This window comes from Selaginella moellendorffii, unplaced genomic scaffold, assembly GCF_000143415.4.
Source record: "Selaginella moellendorffii unplaced genomic scaffold, v1.0 SELMOscaffold_14, whole genome shotgun sequence".
In the NCBI taxonomy this organism is placed as follows: domain Eukaryota; kingdom Viridiplantae; phylum Streptophyta; class Lycopodiopsida; order Selaginellales; family Selaginellaceae; genus Selaginella; species Selaginella moellendorffii.
The window spans coordinates 2,354,109-2,374,856 of record NW_003314275.1 but is presented as its reverse complement, the minus strand read 5'-3'; the positions used below and the strand labels follow the sequence as shown (position 1 = coordinate 2,374,856).

Genomic DNA, 20,748 nt, shown 5'->3' with positions numbered 1-20,748 from the left:
CCGTCCGGGGGCCTCTCTGTCCTTCCAGAGTCTCCCTCAACACCTTCTGACCATCATTGACAAGGAAATGATTAATGGAGTTAGCCACTCTTGTTGCTCTAGGTGTCACCCAACTTACAAAAGTGTGATATGCCTCTGTCTACAAGGATATAGAGAGAGAAGCTAAAGGCCCCAACCCTCCTAAGTAAAGAAAATAAACCTGTCAGTAAGGTTTAGATAGACTACTGCAAATAGGCAGTTAGAGTAAACAAACACTCATTCATGATAACTATTGTATTAGCCAATCTATATAAAATTTTGTTTACCATACTAAAGAACTCAAGTTGCTTAAGCAAGTGTCAGCAACATCTTATCAATATCTCAACCCCAAGAGACCAACCAAAGCAAACCACAAAGAATATGTGGTAATGCAAATAAACATTGTCAAGAAATAATCCACCATCCCAAAGAATGGCAATAATTCAACATCAACAATAATTAAGCAAAACCTTTAACAAAGATAATTAACTATCCTAGATGATAGTCAATCATCATCAATGATTGCCAAATGCAGAAGCTAACTTTAACATTGAAGCTAATAAACTAAAATACCTTCCCCTAACAACTTCTAACAATTAGAATAATGAGCATAACAAAACTTAAAGAACCAAAAGCTCGAAGAAGCTTATAGCTAAGTCTTCCCTAATAATGATCACGAATCTTGCATGAACTAACTTCAATGCCAAAGAAGAAATCATGGTACAACCCACAACATCTTTCTCAACACATGTAAAAGTGAAACTTTATAATGCAAAACTATAGTATATCTGTATCAATCCAAAAGCTAAGCATAATAAGTGATTATTAAACCAATCCTCCATAAATCCATTTTCTATAGTAAAACATAACTCACTTCATAACAAGTACAAGAAAAATCATCATAAAAAATACAAAAAGAATCATAAATCGATAAGAACCACCAACTTTAATATCGAAAGCTAACTCTTCTTTTTGTAAAGTTAGCATAGTTCATGACTAAATCACTTTTCAAGGAAAAGCTAAAGCTCAACCCCTACTAAATAATCTCGTCTAGAACATAACTAACTCAACTTGCTATTTAGCTCATTTGAACGCCAACATAGTTGTTAACTAGCTAATGCACGATTGCTAACAACATAAAGCTTTAGCTAAATCATCAATACTATCTGCATTGAGATTAAGGAAACTCAATATCAAAATTATAGAGAGACATCTCATTTCACTCGAATCTTAACATCAAGAATTTCAACGATAAATCATCACTTCAATGCAATTAACACCAGAACAAAGCTAGAAAAAAGCAAAAGTGAATCACCACTTGAAGCTCTTTAGCAACCAAGATAATCAAAGTCAAAGATATTATACTTAGTATTCAAGACCAATCCTTTAATAACACTCAATTACAAATAATACATCATCAAGGAGTTATTCACCACATCCAAAACTCAATAAAATCCAATACCCCAAACTAAATGCAACCAAATGATATCGATAAAGATAAAATTGATATGCTAACATGGAAAATCCATGCAACCCATAATATGATCCTCTGTAACATCTCGTAAAGCAAGTTTATCACTGCTAAATCATCATCGAGCAAAGCAAGTGTTAGCAGTCCTCGACAAAGTGTATAAGCAATCACTAGTTGCAAAGCAACCAATAATCATTCTTCAACTTACCTTCACAAAACCCAAATACTAAACTCATGCCATCGAGTCATATATTTATTCAACTTGAACATAACACCCTAGGTACATGAATAAGCATGAATTAAATGACCACTCAAATCCAACTCAACCGCAATAAGTTCATTAATGTGTATAACCAATATCTTTGAGCATGCCTTGAAGAGGTTAGTTATACATAATCATACTTAGTCAAAATTAAAGTGAAAATCATAAAATACACTCATATTTATACACAACCTTCTAATGGACAAAGTTATAATACAGGTATTAACACCTTAACCTCAAACAACTAAGTTAGACATCACTATCTTTAACTAAAGCGCAAGGGTATCAAGACCAATTCAAGATTAGAGAGAATTCACTACTCTCATAAAGTTTAATGAAATGCAAAGTACAACTTACCACCAAGCATAACACTACAAAAGAAAGGCATAAGGGTCACCTTTCTAGAAAAGTGCAATAGCCATTTTTCTACACCAACTCCAGACTCTATTCAACTTAATTTTTTTAGCCCCAAGAAGTCAACATTTCTTTCGGGCCGCATCATACAAACTACCTACTAAAGTCTAAGCTAATTATATTCAACTCCAACCCCTTCACTAGTTTGTACTAGCTTACGAAAATGGAATGGTTTTCTGATAAAGTGATTAACAGATTAGTTATTGAAAAAGTTTAAGAAAATTTGTGGAAAATTTCCCATTCTAGAGAAAGAATGACTAGAAATACAAACTTTCAAAATTCAACCAACTTCCTCCTACTTACAACTTTACAAAAGTTCACCTCAACATTAATTCTCATAACCCAACAGTATGAACATCTTGCCCATATTTCTGACATCCTACACCATCACTTGCAAAATGCAAATGAATACCTAAGACATGATTATGAAGACCACATTTTTGGATATCCACATTGTACTAACACTCTTCTTCAATCATCTTCAAGATCTAATGTGAAGCCAAAACACTAACAAGAAAAATGACATGGAAAATCAAGCTCCAAGAAAAATTCCTTATCACTCAAAACAATAATGCCACTTTCATTAGCACAAGTGCTAGCAATGTTAGTGCCTCAACTTCACACCTTCTCTATCCAACAATTTATTCCAAGTGCTAACGGATAAACCAACAAGCTATAGCAAGTGAATATTATAACCTTTTCTAACAGTTTATGGGCAAACTCTTAAGGAAATAAGGTATCAACTCAAGCTTAGTATAATAAACCACCATCGAGAATCTAGTCAAAGCTACTTCAATGCTACTACTAGCAAATAAATTAACTTCACTATCAACCATTTTGTGGTTAATCATTGTTAATCAAACAACTTCATAAACACATTACTCATTATCATATGGATATGATATAAATATCATAATGACTTGATCATTAATCGAGCAATACCATAAGCAACATCTATATCACTACTACAAAGGTTTACATGAGTATCAAATGCCAACTCGATTCAATAAAATGTAATATAAATGCCACACTCCACCAATAAGGATTTACAATACTGAACACCACTAACTTTTGTTCACAACATAAATAAGCTCATGTCACTCTTTTTCCGATCAAACTCAACACTAATCTTACACCAAACTATTCAAGGAACAATAGCAAGGTTCCCCTAAAAAGAATTGAGTATTGCAATCTAAGTTTTCAATAACAAGCCTAAACAAAATGGTTTAGCACTTCATCACTATCCATTTCACAACTCACCACTTATAAGACCATAATTTCCAACATGCATCAAAATAAGAACTTTTGATTGTATGACGTAAATATGAACAATGAATTAACACTTTGTTGTAAATCATCTCTCCAAAAGAGAAAATGATTTATGTGTTTGATCCTTCATCCCTAATAACTTTCTTTTTTTACTCAATTTTGACTAAACCTCAAGTTTGCTTTATCCACTTATAATCATGCCTAGAAAGGATCCATTAATTCTATGCTAAACAGCTACAAACTAGCATATTCACCACCCATAGCAAACCTAAGGGAGGTTTAATTTTACCTATAATACATAGAATAACTTATGGTAACCACTAATAGGCTAACATTAATCTTGTTAACTCAAAGTGTAACCTTGAGTTGCTAATGTGCCTCATTCATGAGCCACAGCTCAAACTTGTGCAAACGGAACATTTTTAATCCATCTTATAAGCCAAAGCACAAGCTCACATAATATGGTACAAAAAGGTAACCAAAATCCATACCTAAAGAAATATTACAAAGTCATAGCACTCAAATGTACACCCACTCAGATCATCATTTTCATCTCTGCATATGCAACAAGACCAATTGCCCAATCTCATTGGATAATACTCACTGAAACTTATTCTCTGGTACCAAATATAGTATATATGGTTTTCACCCTTTATCTTATAGTGATTTACCATGAGATAACCATGAAGCGGAATCTAAACCTTCCATATGCCATGTATTACATGCCACATGTCCAATAGACAGCAGAGTGGAACCCAAGTTTTAAAGCCTTGGGCCATTGAATGTAAGTATGGAGCCAAACTCTTAAGTTTGCAACCAAGGAACAAAAGAACTGGAGCATAGTGTGACTCCAAACATTCAGCCCAAGGAGTAAAAGGACAGAAGCATGGAGTAACATAAAAATAGTCTTAGAGCATTTAATATCCCAATGCCAAGACTAACACGCAAAATGGAGCTAAATGAAGTTTGGTACTATTTCAGCATACTAGTGGCTTAATGCGAGGATATGGGTACTCCATTAACTAGTATGGTATAGAACTTGGGTTTATACCTAACCTAGATGCAAAATAATAATAGGCACGCAAGCAGGAGCTAGACTATGCTGTAAGCAACCAAAGAGAACGACTTGAGAGACGATCCATAGGGTTCTAATACAGAGGGAAAGGGCCCATGAACAAGAGTGCACCCCCCTTTTCCAAACAGTTAAGGGTTTTGGGATATTTGGGGTTAAGCGTCATTGGGTGTGAATAGTACTGGGTTGGGTGACCTCCCGAGAAGTCCAAACTCATGAGCTTACATATGCCTCAAGTTGGTTGACCATATCTGACCCTTAGTACCAAGAGTTAGTCTGTGGAACTAACTCATAACTTACTAAATATGGAATGTCTCTAGATTGTGAATTTGGATACGGGACCAACACCATTGTGGTCAGGACAATCTTTATATTCCGTAGATATGCCAAATAAGTATATCTAGACACTTTCCATAAATAGTATTTAGAACCGAATAGTACTAACACAAGATGTATGATAGCGAAAGTGTTTGTCAAACACAATAAACTATCATCTGACGAATATTGAAGGATTAAGCTCAATATTGCAAGGGTTCCCAACACTAGCAAGTGCAAGTCAATGAATGAGTTTCTCTAATCAAGTCAAGTATGTTTAACTAATAGCACTTAGGAATTCCATCTTGGGAATTCTGTCTTGATGTTCATTTAGCTAGTCAAGTGCACACACAAAGATTAGTTTCTCAACTATTTTAAGTGGAGATTGAAAAAAAGGGTTTAGTCAATGAATGAGTTTCTCTAATCAAGTCAAGTATGTTTGACTAATAGCACTTAGGAATTCCATCTTGGGAATTCCGTCTTGATGTTCATTTAGCTAGTCAAGTGCACACACAAAGATTAGTTTCTCAACTATTTTAGGTGGAGACTGAAAAAAAGGGTTTAGCAATACCAACCTCTTGCCGTCATAATAGTAAGGAAAGAATATCCAAAAGGACTAATCAATAGGTAACTTTCGATACCCAAAGTAACATTTGTGATAGTCCACATCATAACTTAGAAAATGAGAAAGTTTAGAAATTAGATAAAAATATAAAATACCTACTCACCTTTTCAGACTTACTTTGAATGCCTCTAATATCGATGCCAATAGGATCCATGATACATTCGGGGTAGAATTACTTGAAATAAACTTCTGCTACACACATCATAAATTCATACATTCAGTTGGGGTCATTTAGTAGGATAAAAATGACATAGCCAACTTCAAATAGAAATGTTTATGACAAGAAGAATATATCACAAGGTGGTCAGGTGTGAGAAAGTTTCTAGTCCTCAACTTTCCCATCAATATTTAAAGACTATTTGCAAAGTCGAAGAGAATAAAGTTTTCAAGGGCTTTTATATTGTTCAGCATTAATGGTTGAACTAATGTTATATTTCTATGTTTATGTCATCTTTTGTGAAAGATGTTAACAATCTGCTATAGGAGCTAATGAAGACACCCACAATGCCTCAATGTGTTATTGGGAAAACAGGACAAACCTATAGAAGAGTCATATGAATAATAAAAGCTACTATCATATGATCGTTTGGTAGTGAAATTAGAGCTTGATCCTGATTATCAGATGGTGGAATATGAGTTTGATTCGAAGCTTTCTTATCCTCATCTCCATTGTCACTTGCATTATCATTGAATTTGAACTTTCTATGAAGTCATCTAGCCTAGTATTATTCAAACCCAAAGATGTTTAACCCCAAATAACTCAAGACTTTTAACTAATTGGAAAAAAGTGGTGTATTTTTATTTATGAGTCTTTTCTTTTATATTTGAATCTTTATAGACCATTTCTCGAGTTATTCTCTTTAGTTGCTTATAATCCACTACACTTCCTTACAAATTCACACCTTTATGAGAAGTTGAGAACTGCAACTCTCCCCAAGCACTGCACTCTCTAATACTAAATATCCCAAGACCCTACTCACAATTTACATGATATAGATAACCCTCCTTATCATGTTCTCAAATACTTCTAACAGTCTTTTCTCTCTGTTCATCAAGTAGATATTGAGGAACTTTAGAATTTCTATCTGTTATTTATATAAAAATCAATTTTGTGATATTGTAAATCATATCATCTAGAGTTTAACTCACTACAAAAGTAATATGTGTAATTGAGAAAAATGAAGCATGCGATAAGAAATTTATATTTGTGAGTAAAAAGCTTAGCTATACTCTCTAGCTACTCCTTCAACCTATAATTGTCTGTAATACATACTAATTTCTTCAATTTTTAAGACTTTATATATTGAATTTTATACTCAATTTGTAAAAACTCAGCCAAGAGCTCTTCCTGACTCTTTTCCAGATACACAAGTTCATATGCATCTTATTTGACCTTTACTAAAAGATAGAAACCAAAAAAATAAAAATAATCCTTTATAAAGTGAAGGAAAGATATACCTTACAGCACACCATAAGCAGAAAATTTGATTGGGTTGTTGAACCAAATCATACTATCATTTCAAGTCTATGAGTGTTAAACAAGTGTTGCAAGATCATCACAATAATATTGTCAAATATCATCCTCACTTAACTCTATAAAAAATTGAAGTTATTTAATGTCATGGACAAAGTTCTACTTTTGGATAGAAAACTATCTAAGTTTACATTCAAACATAACAAAGCAAGTGAAAGTGGAGTTGAAGGCAAAATTTTAGCAAACTTATGCATTGATTTTTTAGCAGGCTAAGATAAGTCTATTAACATCTAAAGGACGTTGCATACTTATGCTTACTATCAATAATTTGGAATATTATCCCTACAAGCTATCAAATCTCATGATGGTTAATAAATATGTTATTAAATTCAAAGGACTTCTTCCTCTAAATAGAATCCTTGTATTTCATGATCTCAAAGTGTGACAATACAATCTCTATTATTCCTAGCTTGCAAAAAGCATATTACTACCCTTGGTGACTTGAAGCTCCTTTTTAAAGTGTTTGAATTAGTATTTGGATATTTAATGAAATGTCTAAATAATCAGGTGCTAAAAAACTAATATTTGTATCTACGAATATAGATGCATTCAACTTAAGACAATACAAAATAGTGTTACAAAAATATTTATTGATATGATATATTTGAATGGAATGTAGATCAGATTTAGTTATAAAATTTACAAATATCTTATTAAAAAACTTAAAAAAATATTTATAAATTTTATTTATTAGTTTATTAAGTTATATGTTAACTATTTATAAATGACCTATTTATTTGGTTAATATAAACTGAGGATTTTTGTTTTGTGCCTTGTAGCAATTGCCTAGTATGTGTTTACATATTAAATTGTATTTTACACCACTTCTGAGTTTTAAATGTATTTTATAAAATATAGAAGATAAAAAATAATGCTAAAATTTAATTTAACTCAATGAATTTTAGAGTTAAATGAATTAGATGGGAAACTTAATAAAAGGAAAGTTTATTTATAAGTATTTTTAAGTTATAGTTTATACAACTTGAGTTTATACAAATGAAAAAATTTAATACAAAAATAATATATTGTCTTGTCCATCAATATCCATAAATTCGGGTTAATCGTTCATCAGTTTTTAATTTAGTTAGGACTTCTATTCTTTTTCTTCCTCACCATTTTGCTTGTAATCAAATTCTATTATAATTGATTTTTTGTCATAAATGATGCAGATTTGGACTCTTGCTCTTCATTACAAATATATTCTTCAACCACAAAAAGATTCTCCAGGCTTGTTGCAAAACCAACTGCTGGAGTCATTCCACTGCATATCCAGCCGACACGAAGCTATCTCGACCTGGAGCACATCTCCATGGCGGTTCCCTTCATGACCTATGCACTAACATCATCCAAAGAATGTCTACCCTCTTATAACACTCTCCTGTACGTTTCGTATTTGGCGACTCACTGGGGAAAGCACGTCCCAAGTGCGCAGATACTAAGAGATTCAGTGTTGATGGTGTGCAACTCTCAAGGGGCGAATGAGTCTCAATCCCAAGTGATTGGAGGTCCAAAGTCAAAGATTCTGAGGTAGCATCGATGTTCAAGCTCCGAGGCAATGGTATGAAAGAAAGACAATAAGCACAGAAAGGCATCACACATGAATTTCTCGTGTCTCATCCATCCTTGAAGCAGCCCGTCGTAGGCAGTCGATTGACAAGCCGAAAGGACCAAGCGACTTGGCCAACTGTCAACGAGAACCAACCGCCATGAAACTTTCCAACGCCAGAGAGACCAAGCGCTTTGGCCATCCCCAGTGAAAGATTGTTATCGACAGGCCACAACTAGACGAACGAGACCACGGAACAAGAAAACATAGAAAGCAGTTCAAATGTAACAGTTATGACAGAAAGCAAGGAAATGCAGATTAACATTCTTAGCGATTTGAGACAAAGAATGCACCTCAGAACTGTGACGATTGGAAACCTCAAGAGACAGGGGAGAGAGAAGCATTACGTACCACAGGATCGTGCCCCTCAACAAGCTGTCTCCGCATCGCGAATGGGACAGAACTTATCCCAGGAGACAGTGTCCTGCTCCCGAATCAGGTTCGGGCCTGTTAGTAACAAAATAGTTCTCGCAAAGACACTCACAGCATTAAAACAATAGAAACGAAACGAAACGTGAACTGTACCAGTCAAAAGAAATACCGTTTGAGATGAACTCGGTTTCCTGCCCGTCAACTCTGCTAGCCAATACGAATTAGTGCCAGCACGAGAAAGTACCTGATAAGGACCAATCCAAGAAGGCTGGAACTTGGCAAAGTGATGCACAGCCGTATCAAGTCGCCACACAGGACGAATTTACGAATATAAGACTGAAAGCGCTGGTTAAACTGCCGCAGCGGTTCTGGTGGTTGTTGTCCAATGAGATCAAGCTCGTCCTTGCTCTCCAGAACTTCAAACCTCGTCACAAAAAGTTTGGTCAGTGAGTCGAGAAGTCAAGAAAGAAAGACTTAACACTTTCCACATGCAGCCTGGGACCTTCATCGATGTGTCCAGGGATGATAGCCACTGTGTGCGCATCCAAAGCTCTCAAATTCTGCCCAAGCACTGCTGTCCCAGCCATCGTTTTGGGTTTTCTCAGTCCAGGACATCACACCCTCCCCCCAGGGACATCCTGGATGCATGCGAAGCAGAATTTCCTCTCTTCCTACCAAGAAGGACACGACCCCAAATCACGAACGATCTCCACATCATGACCCATACCTCCCAACCTTGAGCTCGTTCCCGGCGGTAGCAGAAAAGCGACCAGGTGATGCGCCAAATGCCTCATTTCTTGAAAATGGGGTACAAAAACAATGCCTACCCTAAACTCTTTCTCTCTCTAGTACAGATCACCCGTACACGTTCTAGAAAGCCAACCAGTCCATAGTTGTGGGAACACTGCTGTTTAGCTGGTACCTCCGTTTGCTGATGGTAGCAACTGCCATTTCCCTGTTCTTGGGAGAAAAGCGCGATACACTATTAGTACCACTCAATGGAGTGAACATGATGATAGCTGATAGGAAAATCTGCATCGGTTCGAATTATAGTTAGCGAAGAGATAGGGGACTATTTGTATGCCAGTGTTGGGATCAACCAGTGGAACCTGTTCTTGACAATGATAATGAAGGGAAAAGATAGACCAAAAGGTTACCTGTGTTGAACCCGAGATTTGCTTGAGCTTGGAGCAATTAAGTGACCCTTTGCCCGTGTTCCAGAGGATGTAAGGAAGTTCCAGCTCGCACAGGGCTTCTCTTACGAGCCTTGCAAACTACCAAAAACTTTTAGAATTCTTTGAAAACAAAGCGCTTTACATGGTTGTTCGAGTAGAGCTCAAGTAGCTTCTGTGGAGGATTTGGCAATGCTCCATTCCACAGTGACATGCCTCCCCCTGCTCGTATTATTGTCGGCACCCAGCCAGTGACTAAATTGCTGGAACACACTATGATGAAATACCGAAGAGTTTACACTTCAATAAAACTTCTTACCTTTCTAAAATCCCGAATGTTGGCTTGCTTCTCTCACCATATTCCTGGAACAAGTAGTTGACAATATCGGCTGCCAGAGGCATTCATGCAAGCTGATTGTGATGGAAAGAAAACGAGAAAGTTACTCACAGCTCTCGTACATTGACACGCCGGTGTTTGGATCCAAGAGAAATGGAAACCTGTCATATTCGATGAGAATTTTTTACAGACAAGAGTGTATCACTTACTGCTCTTTGCCTCCAGACGATTTCACAAACGCACGATGGACTCGAGATCCTTTGGGGCACGGATACAACTACACAAAAATTGAAAAAGTTTCCATCTGCAACTTCCGCGAGACACTACCTCGGCAGAAAGATCGTGCTTCTCTCACTCGTCTACAGAAATGCAGGCCTCTATATACAAACAAGAAAAATCAACAAACAACTGCAATACGAGAGCTTGAAGAGCTCAAGTTGAAGATACGATCTGTGTCTTGACGTTCTCTCCCAAGGCGGCCTTGCCAAGCTTGCAATTCCCCAAGACAGAAGATGTTTGATGGCAGAAAAAAAGGATAATTACATACCCATATGAGCTTGAGTAGCTGGAAAAGGAAGCCCATTCCACATTCGATCACATAGATGAAGACTCTCCAGCGATTGCATCTCAACTATAACAATATATCAGGTAGCATTCGAAGAGGATTTAGTCAGCTGGATCGTCTAGAGATATTTGACTTGAGTGACAACAAACTCAGCAATGAAGTTCCTCCACTGGATAAGTGCACAAACCTTGGTTATCTCAACCTCCATGGAAACTCGATACAGAGCAAGGTGCCAACTTTTGGTGCACCTGCCTTACGTGGATCTCTGTGAACAAGTTCCACAGAGAAATCAGCTCAAGGCTAGCGAACTGCTTATACCTCAAAGTGGTCAACTTTGCACAAAACAATCTCACAGGCCCGCTTGAGCTGATGAAGTTGACAAGTTTGTTCTCCTTTGTCATATCCAACAAGTTGAGTGGCAACGTTCCAGTAAAAAAGCTTGAATTCCACATACCTCAGATATAGTGGGAACCAATTCACAAGGTGTGATTCCCCAAGAAATTTGCAGCTGGATTATGATCCTGTCTTTTGCATACAAGAGGCTCATTCTCTCCAGATTGAAAATTCTTTATGATCAGTCTCTTAACTCAACATGGCAGGATCCTTTAATATTTGATTAATTGATTGATTTTTTTATTTAATACTTGTTTTATGATTTTCCTTTAATGTTTGGAATGGTTCCAACCACTTATTTGGTTTTCCATTGGGATTCCAAGGCAAATGGAACCTTTCCATTGCCTCCTTGTGGATATGGAACCAAAGATCACTTTGAGCACTTTGCAAGTCATATCAAAAGCTAGGAATTTGCATTTGGCTGTTTGTGGCAGCAATCAAGGCATGTTGTGGTATATGGTTACATTTCAAGAATCATGTTTTGATCGGTAAGACACAAATCCCTAAGCACCAAAATGGAGTTGAAAATATATCATGTGACAATGGCTAAAGTGGAAGTTCAACTAAAAGTTTCAACTCAAAAAGTTGAAAATGGGAATGAGCATAAAATGATTGATAAAATAAGTCTTTAAAACAAAATACAAAAAGAATTAACACATGGTAAATGTTATAAGACATAAAAGTGTTAAAACCAAATCTGAGACTTAGTCTAAGACTGAGTCTAGGACTGATTTCAACTTTGGTACCAAGTCTGAGACGGAGTCCAATATCAAGTATGAGAAATGAAGGTCAAGATTGGGTTTGAGAGGGAGTCCAAATTCAAATTCAAATCCGAGAGCGAGATTGAGATTGAAACCAAGACTAAGGCCAAGACCAAAACTGAGACTGAGACCAAGACTAAATCCAAGGGTGAAAGCCTAAAGCGATTGTCTCCAGATGCTAAGGGGTTTAATAAATCCTTACAAAGTGGAATCAATGAGGCTAAAAAAGGTTAATATGACCAAGGAAGACTACACCCATGTGGTGGAAAATGATATAATTACTAAAGAGTCTAAGGCTAAAGTGAATATGGATAGATAAATGGGGTTATTTGATGAAGTATTTAATAGTTGTGAAAGATCAAATGATTAATGTTCCCAATTCAAGTATGAGTGGCATTGTCTTGTATGGCTCATTAGAACCTTGCTTTAGCCACATGGTTAGGGCATCCTAATGGCAGAAGATAGGGGGAGTACATATGCCCATGAGACTTACATTGAGTTGCAATGTTTCGAATTATCATTCTAAAGTCTTAAATTATGGAAAGCAAGAGGAATAATCCTTTTGTTTAGTGACCAAGGGTATAGTTACATAGTGAAGAAGTATCAAAGGTTAGTAAAATTTAGTGGATAGGCATTCAAGCTCTAAATTAATAGTGGTGGTGGTGAACACTACTATGAACAGTGAGTATAGCATACGTGATTTTCACCCTTTATTCTATAGTGATTTACCATAGGATAACCACAAAGCATAACTTATCCTTTTATATGCCACATGCCACATACCATGTATCTAGGGATAGTGGTGTAAACTCCTGAGTTTGGACTTCCCGAGAGGTCACCCAGCCCAGTACTATTCAAACCCAAGGACGCTTAACCCCAAATATCCCAAGACCCTTAACCGATTGGAAAAAGGGGTGCACTCTTGTTCATGGGCCCTTTCCCTCTATATTTGAACCCCATGGATCGTCTCTCGAGTCGTTCCCTTTGGTTGCTTACAATCCACCACGCTTCCCTGCAAGTTCACGCCCTCGTGAACGGAAGCTGAGAGCCGCAACTCTCTCGAGAGCCTCGCTCTCTTGACACCCTACCCCTCGAGTCGAGCCCAGCGGGAGCAAACTGGACCAGCCAGATGTCAATCAACATGTGGTGTGATTCCCTTAGCCAACCAACAGAGTCGGACCCGAGACCCCTCTGATACCAAATGTAAGCTCCTGAGTTTGGACTTCCCGGGAGGTCACCTAGCCCAGTACTATTCAAACCCAAGGACGCTTAACCCCAAATATCCCAAGACCCTTAACTGATTGGAAAAGGGGGTGCACTCTTGTTCATGGGCCCTTTCCCTCTATATTTGAACCCCATGGATCGTCTCTCGAGTCGTTCCTTTTGGTTGCTTACAAGTGGATTGGAACTTGAGTTTCAGGGCCTTGGGCTACTAAACGAAGGGATAGAGCTCAACTCCCAAATTTAGAGCCAAGAAACAAAAGAATTAGAGTATAGAATGACTCTTGAGCATTTAGCCCAAGGAGTGAAGGGACAAGAACACAAAGATGTGCTTTAGGTCGAAATAGCTTCATGTCTGCTAGATATACAATGGAATGACTCCAGCAATTGGTTTTGCAACAAGCCTAGAGAATTTTTTTGTGGTGGAAGAACTATATTTGTAATGAAGAGCATGAATCCAAATCTGCACCATTTATGACAAAAAATCAATTATAATAGAATTTGATTACAAGCAAAATGGTGAGAGGGCTGAAGGAAGAAAAAGAATATAAGTCCTAACTAAATTAAAAATTGATGAATGATTAACATGAATTTTGGATAAAACAAGATCAGGACAATATATTATTTTTGTATTAATTTTTTTCATTTGTATCAACTTATAAACTGAAGTTGTATAAACTATAACTTAAAAATACTTATAAATAAACATTCCTTTTATTAAGTTTCCCATCTAATTTCATTTAACTCTAGTTATTTAATTCATTTAATTTTAGCATTATTGTTTATCTTCTATATTTTATAAAATACATTTAAAACTCAGTAAGTGGTGTAAAATACAATTTAATATATAAACACATATTAGGCAATTGCTACAAGGCACAAAACAAAAATCCTCAGTTTATATTAACCAAATAAATAAGTCATTAATAAATAAGTTAGCATAAAACTTAATAAACTAATAAATAAAATTTATAAATTAAAAATTTATAAATTAAAAATTTATAAATTAAAAATTTAGTTTTTTAATTATATATTTGTAAGTTTTAAAACTAAATTTGATCTACATTCCATTCAAATATATCATATCAATAAATATTTTGCTAACACTATTTTGTATTGATTCAAGTTGAATGCATCTATATTTATAGGCACAAATATCAATCTTTTAGCACCTGATTATTTAGATATTTCATTTAATATCCAAATACTAATTCATACATTTTTAAAAGGACCTTCAGGTCACTAAAGGTAGTAATATGCTTTTTGCAAGTTAGAAATAATAGAGATCATTACCGTCACACTTGAGATCGTGAAATGCAGGGATCCTATTTAAAGGAGGAAGACCTTTGAATTCAATAATATGCTTATTAGACATTCTGAAACTTAATAATTTGCAGGGATAATATTTCAAATTATTGATAGTAACCATAAGTATGTAGCTTCCTTTGGATATCAATAGATCTATCTTGGCCTGCCAAAAGATCAATGCAAGGTTTGTTAAAAAATTTCTTTCAACTCCACTTTCACTTGCTTTGTTATATTTAAATGTAGACTTAGATAATTTTCTGTCCAAAAGTAGAACTTTATTCATGATATAAAACAACTCTAGTTTTTGGTAGAGTTGAGTGTGTAAGGAATCCCTCAATTTTTGCCACATTCCTGACTCTCGCCAAATTCTTGACCTGCAAACCACATTTTTGACTCTCGAGACACTTCCCTATTCTTGACTCTCTGATTTCCTGTACGATTCCTGAATCTCAAGCCACATTCCTGATGATGACGTGGCACCTCCTCGACCTTAGCTATATTTAGGCCGTCTTCAATCTAAGAGTGGCAGAACTTTATTAACCTATAATATATATAGGTTAGCCTTGTTCCATTTCTTCACAATCTAAATCAACGCCAGTTTAAAGCCTTTCCACTAGCTTTTCTCTTTGTTTTCTGCATTTTCGAGTCTTAATCTTGTTGGGGGTCTTGACAGTTTGATTCAGATTGTGTTTTTTTTCATTTTTGCTTTAGCTCGTTTTGATTGTTTGACTGTCTTTACCTTTTTCCCCCTTTTTCTTTCTTCTTTGCCGATAGAGTCTCCAAGCCATCCTAATTTCTTTGCCAAAGTCCTTGCAAAAATCCAGTTTGAGAATACCGAGCTGAAGGCAACCCTTCTTTGCATGTAGTAGGAGCTTGCTTCACTTTTGGCTCAAGGATCCAACAAAGTTCCTGAACCAAAAGTGAGTTTCCTAGTGAAATTTTCAAGCAAGTGTTCAGAGCTTCTCGGATTCCTGAACCAAATGGAGCTAATCTTCGCACTTCAACATTGGCGGTACCCCATTTACAAGTCTCAAATCGGTGCGATTAGGACATTGCTCGAAGGTGAAGCTTTGTCATGGTTTTCTCCTCTCCTAGAGAAGAGCATGAAAGGGTTGTGGTTCCGGAGCTGATGGATTTTCAGTTGTTCAAAGAGAAGCTCGAAACATGTTTTGGTGAGATGGATCGGGTTCAGGCTGCCACCACAAAGATGAGATGTCTCTCTCAAGGGTCTCGTCTTGCCTTGATCTATACTGCAGAGTTCCAACTCCTTGCCTTGGACACTCAGTGGGATGAGCAGGCCCTGATTGATCAATTTCGTTTCGGCCTCAACAATGGTGTCAAGGATTTGTTGCTCACTATGAAGGATCCCACGGACCTGTTGGACACCATTAACAAAGCTATTCGATGTGACAATCGTCTCTTTGAACATCATTAGGAAAGTCACCGCGCCGCCGTTTTCCTGTCTTAGACTTAGGAATCCCAGCTTGAGTCTTCGGGGCATACTCCCAAACCTACTACTCTGGTCCAGATGGATATTTCTGGTACTCCCTGACTCATCAAAGGGAAGTTGAGTCCTGCTGAGAAGCGAATATCTCATAATCTTTGTCTCTACTGTGCTGATCCTAATCACAAAGCAACTGTGTGTCCCAAGAAGCCTCCTTGACTGCTCGAGTTCATTCTGCCTCAAGGTCCACGTTTGTTGCAGTCGGGAAACAACCTTATCCAAACAGAGTAGGAGCTGTCTGTTTGGACTCCCTGAATAAAAATCACTTTTCTTCTTTACCAAGTTCCTCACCACCTTTCATCAAAGCCACCATCAATTCCCACAACTTCCACATCCCATGTCTCCTTTCTTTCACCACACAATCAGGACTCAAGGCTTTGGCGCTATTGGACTCGGGTGCAATTTCCTACTTCATGGACACAGACTTTGCTACCTGACATCATGTTCCTCTTTCTCCTACCATACAGGATCTGAGGGTTGAAGGTGGACATTTTGTGTCTCCATCTTCTGGCCTTAGAGAAACATTGCCCGTTCAAGTACACATCAGGTCCACCATCACTGATATCGCCTTCAACATCATCAACAGCAAGTCCTCCTCTGTGATGCTCGGCCTTCCTTGGTTCCAACTACACCAGCCTCAGATATGTTGGAAGGAATTACAGCTCGCCTCTCCCACGTCACCATCTCCTATAGCTTCCCCTACTGTTCATTGAGTCGGACTCAAGAAAAGTTCCCTCAACTCAAATTGGGGTTCTATTCCTGACTCTACGAAGTTTTCACCCTCTTCTTTTCCCTCTCTTCCATTTTACACTAGACAGTATCCTTGTCTCATCATTTCATTTAGTCGTACGCCTCCTCCTATCTCCACAATCACTATGAAAGAACTCCTTCATGAAGAACCTATTTTCCTTTTTGCTTTGCATGTTTTTCCTGTCAGTCTTCCTGAGAAGTATCATGATTTTGGGGATGTGTTTGACAAGAAAAAAACTAGTGTACTGCCTATTCATCGGCCTTATGACTGTCCCATTGATTTACAGGAAGGAGCGTCACCTTTGTGGGGGCCTATCTAGGGGTTATCTCTGTCCAAGCTTAAAGCCCTCAAAGGGTACGTGGATGAGAATCTTGCCTCGGGGTACATTCAGCATTCACAATCCCCGGCTGGAGCATCTGTCTTCTTTGTCAAGAAGAAGGATGGGATTTTGCGGCTAGTTATCGACTACCGAGGTTTGAACATAGTGACTGTTCGGAACCGTTATCCGCTACCCCTAATCTCGGACCTATTGGAACGCCTCAGTAGTGCCCGCTTCTTCACAAAGATCGACCTCCGTGGAACATACAACCTGATCCGGATCCGGCCTAGCGACAAATGGAAGACTGCGTTCCGAACCTGCTATGACCACTTCGAGTACACTGTCATGCCACTTGGCTTGACAAATGCTCCAACAGTTTTCCAACACATGGCGAACAACATCTTTCGGGAGTTTCTTGATCAGATAATGATCGTCTACCTCGACGACATCCTCATCTACTCAAAAACTCAGGAGGAGCATGACAAGCATGTGCGCAAGGTGCTGGTGAAGTTGCGGGAACACGGGTTATATGCGAAGCTTGAAAAATGTTCCTTCGATCAAGAGTCTATGGAGTTCCTTAGGTACATTGTCACTTCTAAGGGTATCATGATGGATCCTACCAAAGTCAAGACTATTCTCAAATAAGAGCCTCCATAATCAATGTTGGACGTTCACGTTTTCTTTGGCTTCGCCAACTTCTACTGCAAATTCATTGATCACTAGTCTGACATTGTCCTTCCTCTCACGCATTTCACTCGCAAGGATGTTCCCTTCTCTTGGTCTACTACTACCCAGCAAGCCTTCGACACACTCAAGGTGGCCTTCAGTTCTGCTCCCATCTTGATCCACACTGATCCCTCACAACCTTTCTTCATCAAGGCTGACGCCTCCAATTTTGCCATCGGTGCTATGTTGTCTCAACTCGGAGCAAATCAGAAATTTCATCCAGTCGCTTTCCATTCTCAAAAATTCCAAGCCTGCGGAGATCAATTACGAAATCCACGACAAGGAGCTCCTTGCCATCGTGGATTCCTTTGGAGAGTGGCGTCGTTTTTTGGAGGGGGCAAGCCATCAAACAACAGTCTGGACGGATCACAAAAATCTCGAGTACTTTGCCACTTCCCGAGTTTTGAACCGTCGTCAGACAAGGTGGGCACAATTCCTGAGTCAGTTTGACTTTGTTATCAAGTACAAACCTGGAAAGCTTTAAGGCCTTCCTGATGCTCTTTCAAGGCGCTCCTATCTCAATCTCAAGCCTAGTAATCTTGCCTTCGATCAATAGGATCAGGTTATCCTTGGTCCTAATTGGCTTCAAGTTATGGCAATTTCCCTGGCCCCTCAGGACTCCTCATTGATGGATGTGATCAAAAATGATCTTCAATCCAACGATCTCACCAGCGACATTTTTCCCCATCTTCAAGCTGAACACCCAGTGACTCTCGACTGCCTGTGATTTGACAAGTTCGAGTTCTTAGATGGCTTGTTGTACCGTGGGGAGCAGCTTTACATTCCTGAAGGTGATGCTCGAAGGTTGGTCCTAATGGCGTGCCACAATAGCCCAACTGCTGGTCACTTCGGCATTGCAAAAACCTATGAGCTGGTTGCACAGGACTTTTGGTGGCCTCACATGGATGACTACATCAAAGCTTTTGTTACCTCCTATGACACTTGCGCCCAGAATAAGGTACCTCACCACCTTCCTTCAAGTTTGCTTTGTTCCCTCCCGGTCCCTTTAGGTCCTTGGGATCCATCTCTATAGATTTCTTGAGTGATCTTCCGAGTTCTGGAGGCTTCAACAGCATGTTAGTCGTGGTGGATCGCTTCACAAAGATGGCACACTTCCTGCCGTATACCAAGGAGTTTTTGGGCGAGGATATTTCAAAATTGGTATTCAGGGAAATTTTCGGACTTCATGGGATTCCTGCAGATGTGGTTTTGGATCGGGGACCTCAGGTCATCTCTCATTTCTGGCAACAGTTCTTGCAGCTGCTTGGAGTGAAGGCCAACCTCTCTTCAACATATCATCCTTAAATTGATGGACAATCCGAGCAAACGATTCAGACGTTAAAACAATTCCTATGGTGCTTTATCAACTATCATCAGGATGACTAGTTTGATATCCTTCCCCTTGCTAAGTTCTCTTATAACAATTCTGTTCACTCCTCCCTTCGAGTTTCCCCCTTCTTTGCGAACTCTCGCCGAAATCCCCGATTCAATCTCTCATTTCCTTTTCCATCTGAATCCTCTCGTTTAAATCCCCGCTTTGAGGCATTTATCTCCAACCTCCAGGAAATCCACAACTCCATCTCCTTCCACCTCCATCGTGCTCAGGAATCTCACAATGTTAGCAGCTCCCTTGCTACAATCTTGTTCCTGAGGGTTGAATTGCGAAAAACCCTCATGTCATGGATGCGTCCTGAAAGCAAAACATTTGCCAATATCTATCATCAGGATTGTCCCCCTTATAATATCGGGGATAAAGTCTGGCTCCTCAGGTGAAATATCTCCACCACTAGACTATGTCCCAAACTTGATTTCAAATGCCTCGATCCTTTCCCTATCATTGCCATCATTAATCCTATCACTTATCGCCTTACACTTCCCTCCTCATATCAAATTCACCCCGTTTTTCACTCTTCTCTCCTTGAGCCTTATATTCCCAGTCCTATTCCAAATCAGGTCATTCCTCCACCTCCACCAGTGCAGCTCGAGGATGTCCTGAGTACGAGGTTCAGGACATCCTTGATTCCAAGATCTCACGGTCTAAACTCTACTATCTAGTAGACTGGAAGGGTTACAGACCTGTGGAATGCACTTGGGAACTTGTGGACAACCTGATTCATTCTCCTGACCTTGTTCGGGACTTCCACCACTGCTATCCTTCTCGTCCCAATCCTCATTCTTTTTCTCCATCTCCCATCCCTCGCCACCCATCTCATCCTCCTCTTCGTTCTCATTCACGTCCTTGTTCCACTCGTTCTTGAGGAGGGGGTGTTGTCAGGAATCCCCTAATTCTTGCCACATTCTTGACTCTCGCCGGATTCTTGACCTGCAGACCACATTCTTGACTCTCGAGACACTTCCCTATACCTGACTTTTTGATTTCCCATATGATTCCTGAATCTCGAGCCACATTCCTGATGATGATGTGGCCCTTAGCTATATTTAGGCCGTTTTCAATCCAAGAGTGGTGGAGCTTCATCAACCTATAGTATATATAGGTTAACTTTGTTCCATTTCTCAACCATCTGAATCAACGCTAGTTTAAGGCATCTTCTTTGTTTCCACTAGCTTTTCTCTTTGTCTTCTACATTTTCGAGTTTTAATCTTATTGGGGGTCTTGACAGAGTGAGTATGATATCTGACAATATTATTGTGATGATCTTGCAACACTTGTTCAACACTTATAGACTCGAAATGATGGTATGATCTGGTTCAACAACCCAATCAATTTTATGC

At 38.4% G+C, this 20,748-nt stretch overlaps 3 long non-coding RNA genes across 4 annotated transcripts in view; all 3 read right to left on the bottom strand.

Moving 5' to 3' along the window:
• The window catches only part of LOC112346436, a 13,145-nt gene extending 2,917 nt beyond the window's left edge, over positions 1–10,228 (bottom strand). The window contains exons 1-2 of the long non-coding RNA XR_002992428.1: positions 10,116–10,228; positions 1,941–1,943 (exon numbers count right to left, since the gene is read on the bottom strand). This is a non-coding gene — a long non-coding RNA (uncharacterized LOC112346436). The remainder of the gene's footprint in view (positions 1–1,940; positions 1,944–10,115) is intronic.
• On the bottom strand, positions 8,128–9,768 carry LOC112346432. Of its 2 annotated transcripts, XR_002992422.1 has the most exons (3): positions 9,686–9,768; positions 9,112–9,629; positions 8,128–9,033 (listed from the first exon to the last, which is right to left on the bottom strand). It is a non-coding gene; the product is annotated as an uncharacterized LOC112346432 (long non-coding RNA). The 2 variants fall into 2 exon arrangements; XR_002992421.1 differs by having other exon boundaries at positions 8,128–9,629.
• A 248-nt stretch (positions 10,229–10,476) lies between the features above and the next one.
• Positions 10,477–10,695, bottom strand: LOC9631942. Its single transcript, XR_002992427.1, has 3 exons — positions 10,677–10,695; positions 10,579–10,628; positions 10,477–10,519 (listed from the first exon to the last, which is right to left on the bottom strand). It is a non-coding gene; the product is annotated as an uncharacterized LOC9631942 (long non-coding RNA).
• Positions 10,696–20,748: the final 10,053 nt, after the last annotated feature.